We start from the raw sequence: 13,263 nt of genomic DNA on the forward strand, positions 1-13,263 counted from the left end.
GAGCTTAGAATACCTGGCACACATTAAACTATAAACAAATATTGGCTGTTATTATTCTACGTGTATATGGATGGACTTTAAAAACATCAATGTCCTGGGGCACCTGGGTGGCTCAGTCGTTAAGTGTCTGCCTTCGGCTCAGGTCATGATCCCAGGGTCTTGGGACAGAGCCCCGCCTTGGGCTCCCTACGCAGCAAGAAGCCTGCTTCTCCCTCTCCTTCTACCTGCTACTCCCCCTGCTTGTGCTTTCTCTTTCTGTCAAATAAATAAATAAAATCTTTTTAAAAACTTAATGTCCATGCATTTAATGGGCATTCAAAAATATATCTCATTGAATCTGAAATTATATAGATAGTATTCCTTGAGGTCACTTATGGTATGACATAAAGTTAAAAATACTAATTTTTTCAGGCTCTAAACACTTAAATTTAATTATGACAGAAAGAAAATGCTCTATTAAGTTCTTCCTCATCAAACATTTTGAGAAGCAAATGCATGTGAAATAATTGTATAAGATACACTACTAGTTGGTATCCAGCTTTTGAAAAAATGACTAAGATTATTTGTACAATCAAGAGAAACCCTCTGTTTGACTATGGAACAATATGCAGAGTTAAGAAATTTGAGTTCTGTCATTTATACTAAAAACATTAATTTTTAATTAAGCAAATACTTGTTTGCTTATATAGTTGCAGGTGCATATTGCAAAAATCATACTGGTGGTACACAAAAGACTTAGGTGTAATCATCTCACTTAACAAATGAGGAAAATGAGGCTCAAAGAGGAAAAAAAAAATGATTATACAGGAAGTTAGAGGCAAAGAAGGTGAGGATCTAAATCAGTTGTTTCCCATTTCACTGCTTTTGCAACCTGTTCTTCTAAGCTTTCGTTCCCCTTCTTATCCACACTTTGACTTTAACTTTCATACAAACACAGTCAATTGCTCACTTTCTTCAGAGTTCCCTTTCTCCCCATTCCATGTCACTCATGCTATAAAGAAAATTTACTTGCGTGGCTTTAATAACCAGCCCTAAGCTTTAACTCTGGCAGACAAAATGAAATAATTTATTTAGTCCAAATGTGACAAATAAGGCAAGTGTCATTCATTAAAGCCTAAAAATAAAGCAAGTAGTATGTTTAAGTAAAACGTGAAGGCAAGAAATTACTCAAACATTTCATGCATGAGAAGCATTCAAGTCAATGCTGGATTTGAGCCTCTGCTGGGGATAGGAAGAAATCATGTCAGGAATTTATGCTGGTTAAAAGAGTACAGCTGCAAGAAATGAAAATCCTTGGCCATTAAACTCAGCTCTGGATAGTGAAATGATATAAAAGAAATATGGCTACATGAATGTCATGCAAAGATTAATGATTCATAAAGGTTATATATTTTTCATTCAAGGAGCTACTATCTAGTGGAGGTAAATAAATACAGTACAGTAAGGAGGTAAATAAATAATTACAGTATAGTGACATTGATATAATAGAAATAGTTAAGGTTCAAGGAGATAATTAACTTTGTCCAGAGGTTAATAGAGGTTATATAGGTGAGCTGACACTCAAGTTGAATAGGATAAGTAACATCTTCTTGGTGGATAACCTAAAGAAAGAGCAACCTAATTGAAGGGAGTCACATAGTATGGTTTTCTTTGAGGGAAAAATAATGCTTTAAAATTTGCACGCACCAAGAGGGAATCATTCATTTTCTTTGGAGAAATGTCTGTTCATGTCTTCTGCCCATTTTTTAATTGGATTATTTGTTTTTATGGTGTTGAGTTGTATAAGTGCTTTATATGTTTTGGATAGTAACTGCTTATCAGTTATGTCATCTGTAAATATCTTCCCCCATTCTGTAGGTTCTCTTTTAGTTTTGTTGGTTGTTTCTTTTGCTGTGCAGAAGCTTTTTATTTTGACATAGTCCCAGTAGTTTATTTTTGTTTTTGTTTCTTCTGCCTCAGGAGACATATCTAGAAGAATGTTGCTATGGCCGATGTCAGAGAAATTACTGCCTATGCTCTTTTCTAGGACTTTTATGATTTCTGGTCTCATATTTAGATCTTTAATTTATTTTGGGTTTATTTTTGTGTGTTATAAGAAAGTGGTCCAGATATATGCAGTCTCTTTCTAGTTTTGGTACCAGGGTAATACTGGCCACATAGAATGAATTTGGAAGCATTACTTCCTCTTCTATTTTTTGGAATAGTTTGAGAATAGATACTATCTCTTCTTTAAATGTTTGGTAGAATTCATCCATGAAGCTGTATGGTCCTGGACTTCTTTTTAATAACTGCTTTAATTTCATTGCTGGTAATCAGTCTGATCAAATTTTCTATTTCTTCCTGTTTCAGTTTTGGGAGGTTATCTGTCTCTAGGGTTTAATCAGCTTCTTCTAGGTTGTCCAGTTTGTTGGCATATAATTTTTCATAATATTCTTTTATGATCCTTTGTATTTCTGTGGTGTCAGTTATTACTTCTCTTTCAGTTCTGATTTTGTTTATTTGAATCTTCTCTCTCTCTCTTTCTCTCTTTTGTGAGTCTGGCCAAAGGTTTATCAAATTTGATCTTTTTTAACATTTTACCATTATTTACTTATCAAATTGGCAAAGATTTAAAATGAACACATTCAGAGTTGGCAACATGCATAGTGACAGGTATTTTCATACATTGATAATGGGAGTGTAATCTTTTTTTTCAATCTTTATAAGAGTAATCTGGCAATTAAAATCACGACTCTTGATATTACATGTACACACATTTTAATACACTATTTCTACTTTCTAGACTGTATTAGAAAGAGTCATAATTAATGCACAGAGTCCTTTACAAAGATATTGCTGCAGCCAGTTAGTTAAAAGTAGTTCACTTGAATTAAGTAAGGGTATGTTGTATCTACTAAACACCAAGTTTTCAAAAATGAGTTTGAATTTCAGAAACTGCTCAAGGTACATTATTAAGTGAATAAAATATACAACTGCAAGTTTATCATTAAATGTGTAACACATATGAGCATGAAGAGGTTTGCTATGTAGTTCTTGTTGGGCTAGTTAAGGAGAATTTTTTTTTATCTTTTTTTTTAAAGATTTTTTATTTATTTATTTGACAGAGACACAGCAAGAGAGGGAACACAAGCAGTGGGAGTGGGAGAGGGAGAAGCAGGCTTCCTGCTGAGCAGGGAGCCCGATGGGGGGCTTGATCCCAGGACCCTGGGACCATGACCTGAGCTGAAGGCAGACGCTTAACCACTGAGCCACCCAGGTGCCCCAAGTTAAGGAGAATTTTATTCTATGCTTTTTTTTCACTATTTTTCTAGTATTTTATAATGACTGTGCAGTAATTTTATAATCATAATTATATTCTTAAGAGAATAAACCAAGATTCACTGTCTGTAAGACTATGATCTTTAAAAAAAAAAAAGCTCCTGGTTTCATTGATCAGTTCTATTGTTTTTTCAGTTTCTATTTAATTTATTTCTGCTCTAATCTTTATTTCCTTCCTGCTACTGGTTTGGGGTTTTTTGTTGTTCTTCTTTTTCTAGTTCCTTTAGCTGTAACATTAGGTTGTTTGAGATTTTTTTTCTTGAGTTAGGCCTATAATGCTATAAACTTCCATTTTAGAATAGCTTTTGCTGCATCTGAAAGATTTTGGACTGTTGTGTTTTCATTTTCACTTCTCTCCATGTATTTACTTTTTTACTTCCTCTTTGATTTCTTTCTTTCTTTTTTTTTTTTCTCCTCAGTTTCTTGGTTGACCCATTCTTTGTTTAGTAGCATGTTCCTTAAACTCCATGTATTTGTGTTCTTTCCAGATTTTTTCTTGTGGTTCATTTCTAGTTTCATGGTGTGTGGTCAGAAAAGATGCATGGTATGACTTTGATCTTTTTTAATTTCTTGAGACTTGTTTTGTGGCCTAACATGTCATCTGTTCTGGAGAATGTTCTATGTACACTTGAAAAGAATGTGTATGCAGCTGTTTTAGGATGGAATATTCCTAATATATCTGTTAGATCCATCTGTTCCATTGTGTCATTCAAAGCAACTGTTTCCTTGTTGATTTTCTGTTTGGATGATCTATCCATTAATGTGAGTGGGGTGTTAAAGTCCTCTATTATTATTGTATTACTATCAATTACTTCCTTTATGTTTGTTATTAGGTGCTTTATGCATTAAAGTACTCCCTAATTGGGTCCATAAATATTAGCAATTGTTAAATATTCTGATTGGATTGTTCCCATTATAATTAGACAGTGTTCTTTGTCTCTTTTTACAGTCTTTGTTTTAAAGTCTATTTTGTCAGATATAAATATTGCTACCCTGGCTTTCTTTTCACTTCCATTTGCCTGATGAATGCTTTTTCCATCCCTTCAATTTCAATCTACCTGTGTCTTTAGGTCTGAAATGAGTCTCCTATAGGCAGCATATACATGGATCTTGCTTTTTTATCCATTTTACCTCCCCGTGACTTTTGATTGGAGTGTTTAGTTTATTTACATTTAAAGTAATTATTGATAGGTACATATTTATTGCCATTTTGTTACAAGTTTTATGGTTGTTTTGGTAGTTCTTCTCTGTCCCTTTCTTCTCTTGCTCTCTTCTCTAATGGTTTGCTGGCTTTCCTTAGTGGTATACTTGGATTCCTTTCTCTTTATTTTGCTTATCTATTACTGGTTTTTGATGTGTGGTTACCATTAGGTTTATATGTAACATCTTATGCATAATATCAGCCTATATTAAGTTGATGGTCACTTAAATTTGAACCCATTCTAAAAGCACTTCTTTTAAAATTCTCCCTTTATCACCTCTTTTTGCCATTTTAATTACTATGTGTCTTGGTGTGGACCTCCTTGGGTTGATTTTTGTTGGGAGCTCTCTATGTCTCCTGGATTTGAGTTTCTGTTTCTTTCCCCAGATTCAGGAAGTTTTCAGCTATTATTTCTTCAAATACATTTTCTGCCTCCTTTTCTCTCTCTTCTCCTTCTGGGATCCCTATAATTTAATGTTATTACACTTGATGGTGTCACTGAGTTCCCTAAGTCTATTTTCAGTTTTTGTTATTATCTCTTCTCTCTTTTTTTCAGTTTGATTACTTTCAATTACTCTTTCTTCCAGGTCACTGATTTATTTTTCTGCCTTCTCTAGTCTACTATTTATTCCATCCAAGGTGTTTTAATTTCAGTTATTGGGTTCTTTATCTCTGATTCATTCTTTTTTATGTTTTCCATCTCTTTGTTAAGGGTCTCACTGAGATCCTCCACCATTTTCTCAAGTCCAATGAGTATCTTTATGACCATTACTTTAAATTCTCTATAAAGCATATCATCTCTGTTTTGTTTAGATCTCTTGCTATGATTTTCAACCTGTTATTTCATTTGCAACATATCCCTCTGTCTCCTCATTTTGTCTAACTCTGTATGTTTGTTTCTATGTGTTAAGAAAGGCAGCTGTGTCTCCTGCTCTTGAAAATGGTGGCCTTATGAAGAAGAGGTTCTGCAGCGCCCTGTGGTGCAATTTCCCCCGTTCATCAGAACCTGGTGCTTAAGAGATGTCTCCTGTGTGTGTTGCATGCACCCTTGTGTTGTGGCTGAGCCACTTTTGCCTTCAGTCCAGTTGTCTGCCATGGCTTTCTTTGTCTGTTGCGGGCAAGGTTTGGTCCCTGTGTTGTTAGTAGACCAATCTGGGGTTGCCTTGCATTTGAGTTGAGTCAGATCAGGCATTTACCAGAGATTCAGTAGCATAGAATTGTAGGGCACTTTCCCTGTGTTGCCCTGAGAAGCTTTCATTGGTGAGTGGGGCCTGCAGTTAGACCAAGTGTCTGTCCCCTGCCCACTGCTGAGGCCACAGCCCAACTCATATGTATGGTTATCTTCCCCTCTCCTCAGGGCAGGAGTCACTTTGGAGTAGTGATAGCCCCTGTCGGGGCTGCTTGCACACTGCTAGGCTTGTGGCACCACTTTAGATGGACTCCTGTTAAGGACATGTTGAATAGGGGGTTGTCCATAGGAGAATGTGGGAGTGGGCACATGGAACCAGGAAGGTCCAGTATGGTCCACTGCAGGAGGGGACCTGTTGCCTCCTGGGAAAACTTCTGCCCAGGCAGAAATGTAGGGGGCGGGTCCACAAAAGAGTTCTGGGGCAGGTTGTGCGGTTAGTAAGCTAGGTGAAAAGTGTTCATGCTGCACTGGTTCCCACAGTTTTCCTTGTATCTAGACTTGGGGGTGGGGTGGGGATGGTTCCCCAGCTCTTTTGGTTGGTTCCCCAGCTCTTTTGTTCTTAGAGAAGTCTCTCAAAGATCCCTGACCCTCTGATACCTGCTCTGAGATTAGTAAATAAATCATCCCATGTGTTCCAGGCATTGTTGAACTGCAGCTTCCATGCTGTATCTCAGTGAGGGTGTTTCCTGTGTTGTCTCTTTAGGGGTGGAGACTCAGTTTCTTATCACCTTCACAGCTTTCCCAGAGCTAGGCCTGCTTATTTTTAAAGTTCCAGGTGTTAAGCCCTACTGATTGTAAGAACTCAGCTCCACTGGTTTTCAAAGCCAAATCTTATGGAGATTCATCTTGCCAGTGAGGGCCCCCTAAGCCTGGGGTTCCTAGTCTGGGGTCCGCTCCTCTCCCCTCTTTGTGCCTGTGGCATCACTCCCTCCTGTAGACAGTCCTGCAGGGCCATTTAGTTCCCTCCCAACTGCATCTCCACCCTTTCTACCCTCTTCAGTGTGGCCTCTTCTTTATATTTAGCTGTGGAGAGTCTGTTCTGCCAGTTTTCAGGTCATTTTCTGGGTTATTTACACCGATGTGGGTGTTATCTAAATGTATCCATGGGAAACAGTGATCTTAAGATCTTCCAACTCTGCCATCTTCCCCCACTTCTGAACATTTTTTGACCATTCAAAAATTCCTAGCTATTTTTTAAAATGTGGGCAGATTATTAATCCTATACCTTGAGCACTTTGAAGTTTGAATAATTATAACCTACCTACCTAGGTTCCCCTGAGTATTTTCAATTTGCACGCAGAACTGTTCTTCATTTCCAGTTCTAAATTCTGGTGGTATTTACTTCCATGCTGATATCTGACTATGACATTAGTCTCTCTGCATACCCAGCAGTTTTTATGAAGCTGAGGACTATAATATACTTTATACCTCCATATGTAAACCCTTTCTAAAAAATACAAACACATGTAAGAGGCATATCCAGTGGCCCTATTTACAATGGTTCCCCTTTCTTTTTAACTCCATAGATGCCCCCACTTACCCACAGACTCTACATTTGTTTCTTACATTTTATATTTATAGTTTTCAACTTGCTAGATTGCTGGCAATGTTATATGAAACCCATTTAGCAGGATGTTATAAATTCCTTACTGGGCTATCTATCTCTAGATTAACATTGGCAAGAATATATTTGCTTTAGAAGTAGTAAGAGCACAAGAAAGAATGGGATTTGTGATGATGCTACCTAAAACACATTCTTTAATTTAAAAAAATGATAATGGGGTGCTTGGGTGGCTCATTTGGTTATGTTTCTGACTCTTGGTTTTGGTTCAGGGCATGATCTCAGGGTTCTGAGATCGAGCCCCATGTTGGGCTTTGTGCTCAGTGGGGCTCAGGGTTCTGAGATTGAGCCCCATGTTGGGCTTTGTGCTCAGTGGGGAATCTGCTTGGGATTCTCTCTCTCCCTCTATCCCTCCTCCCTGCTAAAATAAATAGATAAAATCTTTTAAAAAAATAACTACCATAACCACAACACAATTAGTAGATAATGTTCATTGAATGCTTACTATGGGGTCAGGCATTCTTCTAAGTGTCTTAAATGTAAAAACTCATTTCATTCTCACAAAGCCCCATTAGGGAGATGCTACTGTTTTCCCTTTTTTAAAGATGAGTGCACTTATTTTGATGAGTGTTGAGAAATGTATGGAATTGTTGAATCATTATATTGTACACCTGAAACTAATATAACACTGTATGTTAATTATACTTGAATAAAAAAATAAAGATGAGGAAACTGAGGCACATAGATTTTAAGGAAATTGCTGAGTTACATAGGAAGTAAGCAGTAAAGCTATGATTCAAACCTAAGTAATCTGGCTATATAGAATTTGTTCTTGTATTAGTTAGGGTTCTCCAGAAAAACCTGAGAAAAGGAGAGAAGGAGGGAGGGTGGAGGGTGGAGAGGGGGGAGAAAGTGTTATAATTAATTGGCCCACAGAATTATGGAGGTGGACAAGTCCCAAGACCTGCAGGGTGAGTTGGCAAGATAGAGACCCAGGAGAATGAATATCTTAGTTCTAGTTTAAGTCTGAAAGCCTGAGAACTAGAAGAGCCAATAGTGCAGTTCCCATCTAAAGGCTGGCAGGCTCAAGACCCAAGAAGAACCAATGTTTCAGTTGCAGTCTGAAGGCAGGAAAAGAGCTAATGTCCCAATCTGAAGGTGTTCAAGCAGAAATAATTCTCCCTACCAGAGGAAGGGTCAGCCTTTTTTTTTTTCCTATTCAAACCTTCAGTTGATTGGATGAGCCCTATCCACATTAGGGAGGGCAGTCCGCTTTACTCAGTTAATCAATTTAAATGTTAATCTCATCCAAAAACAAGTTTACAGAAACACTTTGAAAAATGTTTGACCAAATATCTGTGCAACCTATAGCTCAGCCAAATTGATACATAAAATTAACCATCACAATACTCTTAACCACTATTCTGATATTTAATAGTTATGTGGTATCCCAATAATGAAAGCTAATAGATTATATGTTATCCCATTTCAAAGCATTAGTTGAAAACATGTAATTATTTATTTAGAGATAGTTGATCATAAAACAAATATCCAAATATTTTGAAGCCCGTTCATCTCCAAACTATCTTAAATCAGATTCCTGACATAAAAATCACGGCCAAAAGCAATAAGAGGTTTGGTTTTGTAGGTTTTCAGATGCTAAGAATCCATGTTCCCTAGCAACACTATTTAGATCCACATAAAGAAACTTTCCAATACCATTTATAGCAAGTTTTTTTCCCCCTTACATTACTACTTTACTCTAAACTCATGATTACTAAAGAAAAAATGAGCTTTAAAATTTTAAGTAATGGGGTGCCTGGGTGGCTCAGTTGGTTAAGCGACTGCCTTCGGCTCAGGTCATGATCCTGGAGTCCCGGGATCGAGTCCTGTATCGGGCTCCCTGCTCAGCAGGGAGTCTGCTTCTCCCTCTGACCCTCTTCCCTCTCGTGCTGTCTGTCTCTCATTCTCTCTCTCTCAAATAAATAAATAAAATCTTTAAAAATTTAAAAAATAAATAAATAAATAAAATCTTAAGTAATGTTCCTAAGAGGACATCATGATGTTCAGCCAAAATGAATGTTCGTAATACTGCTTAGACTTATTTAAAATTCTGTAGATGGGCGCCTGGGTGGCTCAGTTGGTTAAGCCACTGCCTTCGGCTCAGGTCATGATCCTGGAGTCCCGGGATCGAGTCCCGCATCGGGCTCCCTGCTCGGCGGGGAGTCTGCTTCTCCCTCTGACCCTCTCCCCTCTCATGTGCTCTCTCTCTCTCTCATTCTTTCTCTCAAATAAATAAATAAAATCTTTAAAAAAATAAAATAAAATAAAATAAAATAAAATAAAATAAAATTCCATAGGGCCTCACTTAATTTTTCTCTCACTGCTACATTGACTATATATATGGTTATTATAAATGGTTATTAGAATTCAGTGTTACTAACAGTGAGAACTTTAGTGATTTTCTTGAAATAAAATGAACAAAATATAAGTCTCTTTATCTATATTCTACTCTATATGTGTGTGTAAATATGTAGGTACATATTTGTTTATATTAAGTGACTAGATACATATATATGTGTTTATATAAATTTGTATGTGTATATATATATATATGCTTTGTGCTTTGTGCTTTTTTGGGGGGGCTTTTTGTACATATACACATACATTAGGATGTACTAGTTGAGCCCTAAAAGCAAGATTCATACTTTGTAGTTTCTACTTTGAAAATCCTATCCCAAGCAAGACTTTCAGCTAATATCAGATTTCATAGTGCCATAAAGATTAATGGGTGGTTATCATAGGAATACATGAATGTTTCAATATGTGGAAAACTCTTAATGTCAACAGAATAAAGGAGAAAAGAATATAATTATCCTAATAGGTGCTTAAGGTGCATTTGATAAAATTCCACACTCATGAGATTAAAAAATAAACCTTTAACAAACTATGAATAGAAGATAATGTCTTTAAACTGATACAAATTTGTCTAAAACATACAGCAAATGTGTGTCACTGCTTCTATTAAAAAATACTAGGTTCTGACCAATGCAATAAGATAAGAAGAAGAAAGAAGAGGCATAATGTTTGAAAAGGAAGACACAAACTGACATTGGATGTGGTCTATAAGGTTATATTCATAGAAAATCCAAAAGAAACTACAAACTGTTCATTTCAGCAAAGTTGCTAGATATAAGATCGATATACAAAAACCAATGGCATTCTTATGTACCATCTCACATATATGAAATACCCTTCTTTCACAATAGTAACAAATCTATAAATTACCTAGGCATAAATCTAACAAAAGATGTGCAAGACCTTTGTGGAAAAAAAACTAGAACACATTTTTTAATGTAAAAATATTTAAGAAGTTAATCTAAAAATGAGTTAAACAGTCATCTTCAAGTGCAAATATGGTTAAACATACCATAACCATTCAATCATTTGTTTAACGAATTGCCAGAAGAAGGTAGACTAAGTTGATAAAGAGCAGGGGTTAGTTGACGCTGAACTCTCTGAAATACTAATCTTGGAATTCTTCCATAGGAAAAACTACTGAACCAGTGATTGAGAGGCATGGGTTCCCTTGTCTCAACTCTTCAGTAAGCTGGCTATGTGACCTGGAGCAAGAATTAGCCTCTTGAGAACTTGCCTTCCATTAGAGTTAAATAGAAAGATTGGGCTAGATCATCTTTGAGGTAGCAACCCCAACTGCACTTGAGATTGTTGAGGAGCAGTACACAAGAAATAACAGCACAGTGAAAATTAAAGAACCACTTTATCAACAGCTTCACATGAATACCCAATAACTTTTGGTGAAGAACTTCAGGAAATTCTGTATTGGAGTGCAAGACTAAGGCCTCTTGCTCTTCCTGCTTTGCCCCCACAGTGCCCTCCAAAAATCTGAATTATGGGTCTAAAAATCTAAATTATGGCTCCAGCAAATCCTTGTGTGTAGTCAAAATGTTCCATAAAAATAGAGTCCCCTAAAGTATGGTTCAATTTAAGTTATGGAAATGAAAGCTAAAGAGAAATAGATTTTAACCTGACAAGGGAGGGTGTTTTACCAGCTATGTAGGCTTTCATTAAAAGAATTCACTTCTTTAGGAGGAAATGCATTCTCCATTACTGGAGTCTGAATATTGTATGGCAGGCAAATTGCCCAATGACTCAAGTCTTCAATGGAGAATTGGACTAGTGATTTTTAAGATCCCTTCCTACTCTAGGCTTCTTGATTCTAGGAAACTTGTCTTGATTTTTCAAACTTTCTACAGTACTGTTATATGTAGAGAGAATCCCCTAAGATAGAGATGTAACTTTTTGTTTTAGCTGTAGAATATCATTTAGCTTCCCCAGAAAAATTTTGATAAACAAGAATTCCTTTTTGTGTTTGTATTTCTAAGGACTCTAAGAGTTTGAACCTCTATATTGCATCTCTTTCTCTCTAGAAATTTGAAAGGAGCTTTTCTCTGCCCTTATGACTGCAAAGAACTATTTCTTTTAGATATAAGATATTCCCACAGGACTTCATCCTATTGGTAGGAGGCACCACCATCCTAGGTAAACAGAGACTGTTACATCATCCAAAGCTTTTGCAATCAATCTAGTGATAATCCTTGTTACATGAGGCAAGGAATTAGAAATAATTCAATTTCATTTAAATTAATATCAGCAGAAAATATACAATATGTAAAGTAGATAAATTCATCTTTTTTATTAATTCAAGAGAGTTTGAAACTATAAATTCACTGCTAAAGATTCAAGATGACTTCCTAGCAAATTTAGAGATGAACAAATTAAAACATACTACTAAACCATAATATTTCATGTATTATAAGTGACCAGTGCCAGACATATCCCCAAAATCTATGACAGACTGAGATCACTCAGAAAATCAGGCAACTTGCAATTATCTATTGATATATGAGCTCAGGGTAGCATAGAAAAAATATATTGTAGAATCCAAGAATATCTCATTTTATCCATTCTTGTCAGTCTGCTTTTGAACCAAACCTCTGTCAGCAATAACAACATTGTCACATTGAAGTTTCACCTCCTATCTCACTCTTTCTGAGAGGCAAAAATGAGTAAAAATAATAGCAAGAGGGAGAGAGAAGAGCCAAGAATCAGCATTGCACAGGAAGTGCTCAAGAACAAGAAAGAACCTTCTGCTCAAATGAAACCTACCCACCTAAGAAGGTCTTCCCTGGATCCTATATTCACAATAGTCTCTGTCTCCTCCTACTTTGCTTTATTTTTCTTCATACAACTTATCAATACTGAAATTATTTGTTTGAATACTTTTGTATTGTCTATTTACCTCTCTAAACTGAGTAGAGGCACCTGTGTGATTCATTACTGGAACCCCAGGGTTTAAAACAATGTTAGCATGTAGTATACCCTCAATAAATATTGTTTTAGATAGGTAGATATAGATCATAGGTGATATAGGTAATAGGTGATTAGAGCTGCAAGTAGGAAGTTGATTAAGAAAATATTTAGAATAGGTTGTTTTTCTTCCTGAAACCGAAAACTAATCTGCGATAAATGGTCAAACTGACAGAACCCACATTTCATCTATGATGGATTTTCTAAATTTAGATTTTTAAGGCAAGTTCACAACTTCCAGTAATATGCATGACTTCCCCATGTAACAAGTGTAATGTTTTAGATAAACTGTAACTGAAATATACATTTTCAGTGGTATGGCTGGCTTGGAGGTTGCTCTGTTGCCACATGTAAGTATTACATGACTTTTTCAGGCATGACCATGCTGACCAGTGTGTGCATTAGCAAAAATTGCTTAATAACCAGGTGGCCTTTCTGCATATTTCTCAGGAACAAACATTTGAATCCAATTAGTTAAAGAATAAGCTTTTCTTTACCTCTCATGGCACTAGATTTTAAGCTTTTAATGTCATATCTACTGTCAGCATTATTTGGATTATATAAAATGAGTTTTATTGATTAGATGACTGACAAGAAGGAAGG

At 36.2% G+C, this 13,263-nt stretch overlaps 1 protein-coding gene across 16 annotated transcripts in view; it reads left to right on the plus strand.

Annotated features, from left to right (window-relative positions):
• Positions 1–13,263, plus strand: part of ANKS1B (ankyrin repeat and sterile alpha motif domain containing 1B) — a 1,105,044-nt gene that overhangs the window by 576,012 nt on the left and 515,769 nt on the right. The window lies entirely within an intron of this gene.

Source organism: Zalophus californianus, chromosome 9 (genome assembly GCF_009762305.2).
Source record: "Zalophus californianus isolate mZalCal1 chromosome 9, mZalCal1.pri.v2, whole genome shotgun sequence".
Lineage (NCBI taxonomy): Eukaryota > Metazoa > Chordata > Mammalia > Carnivora > Otariidae > Zalophus > Zalophus californianus.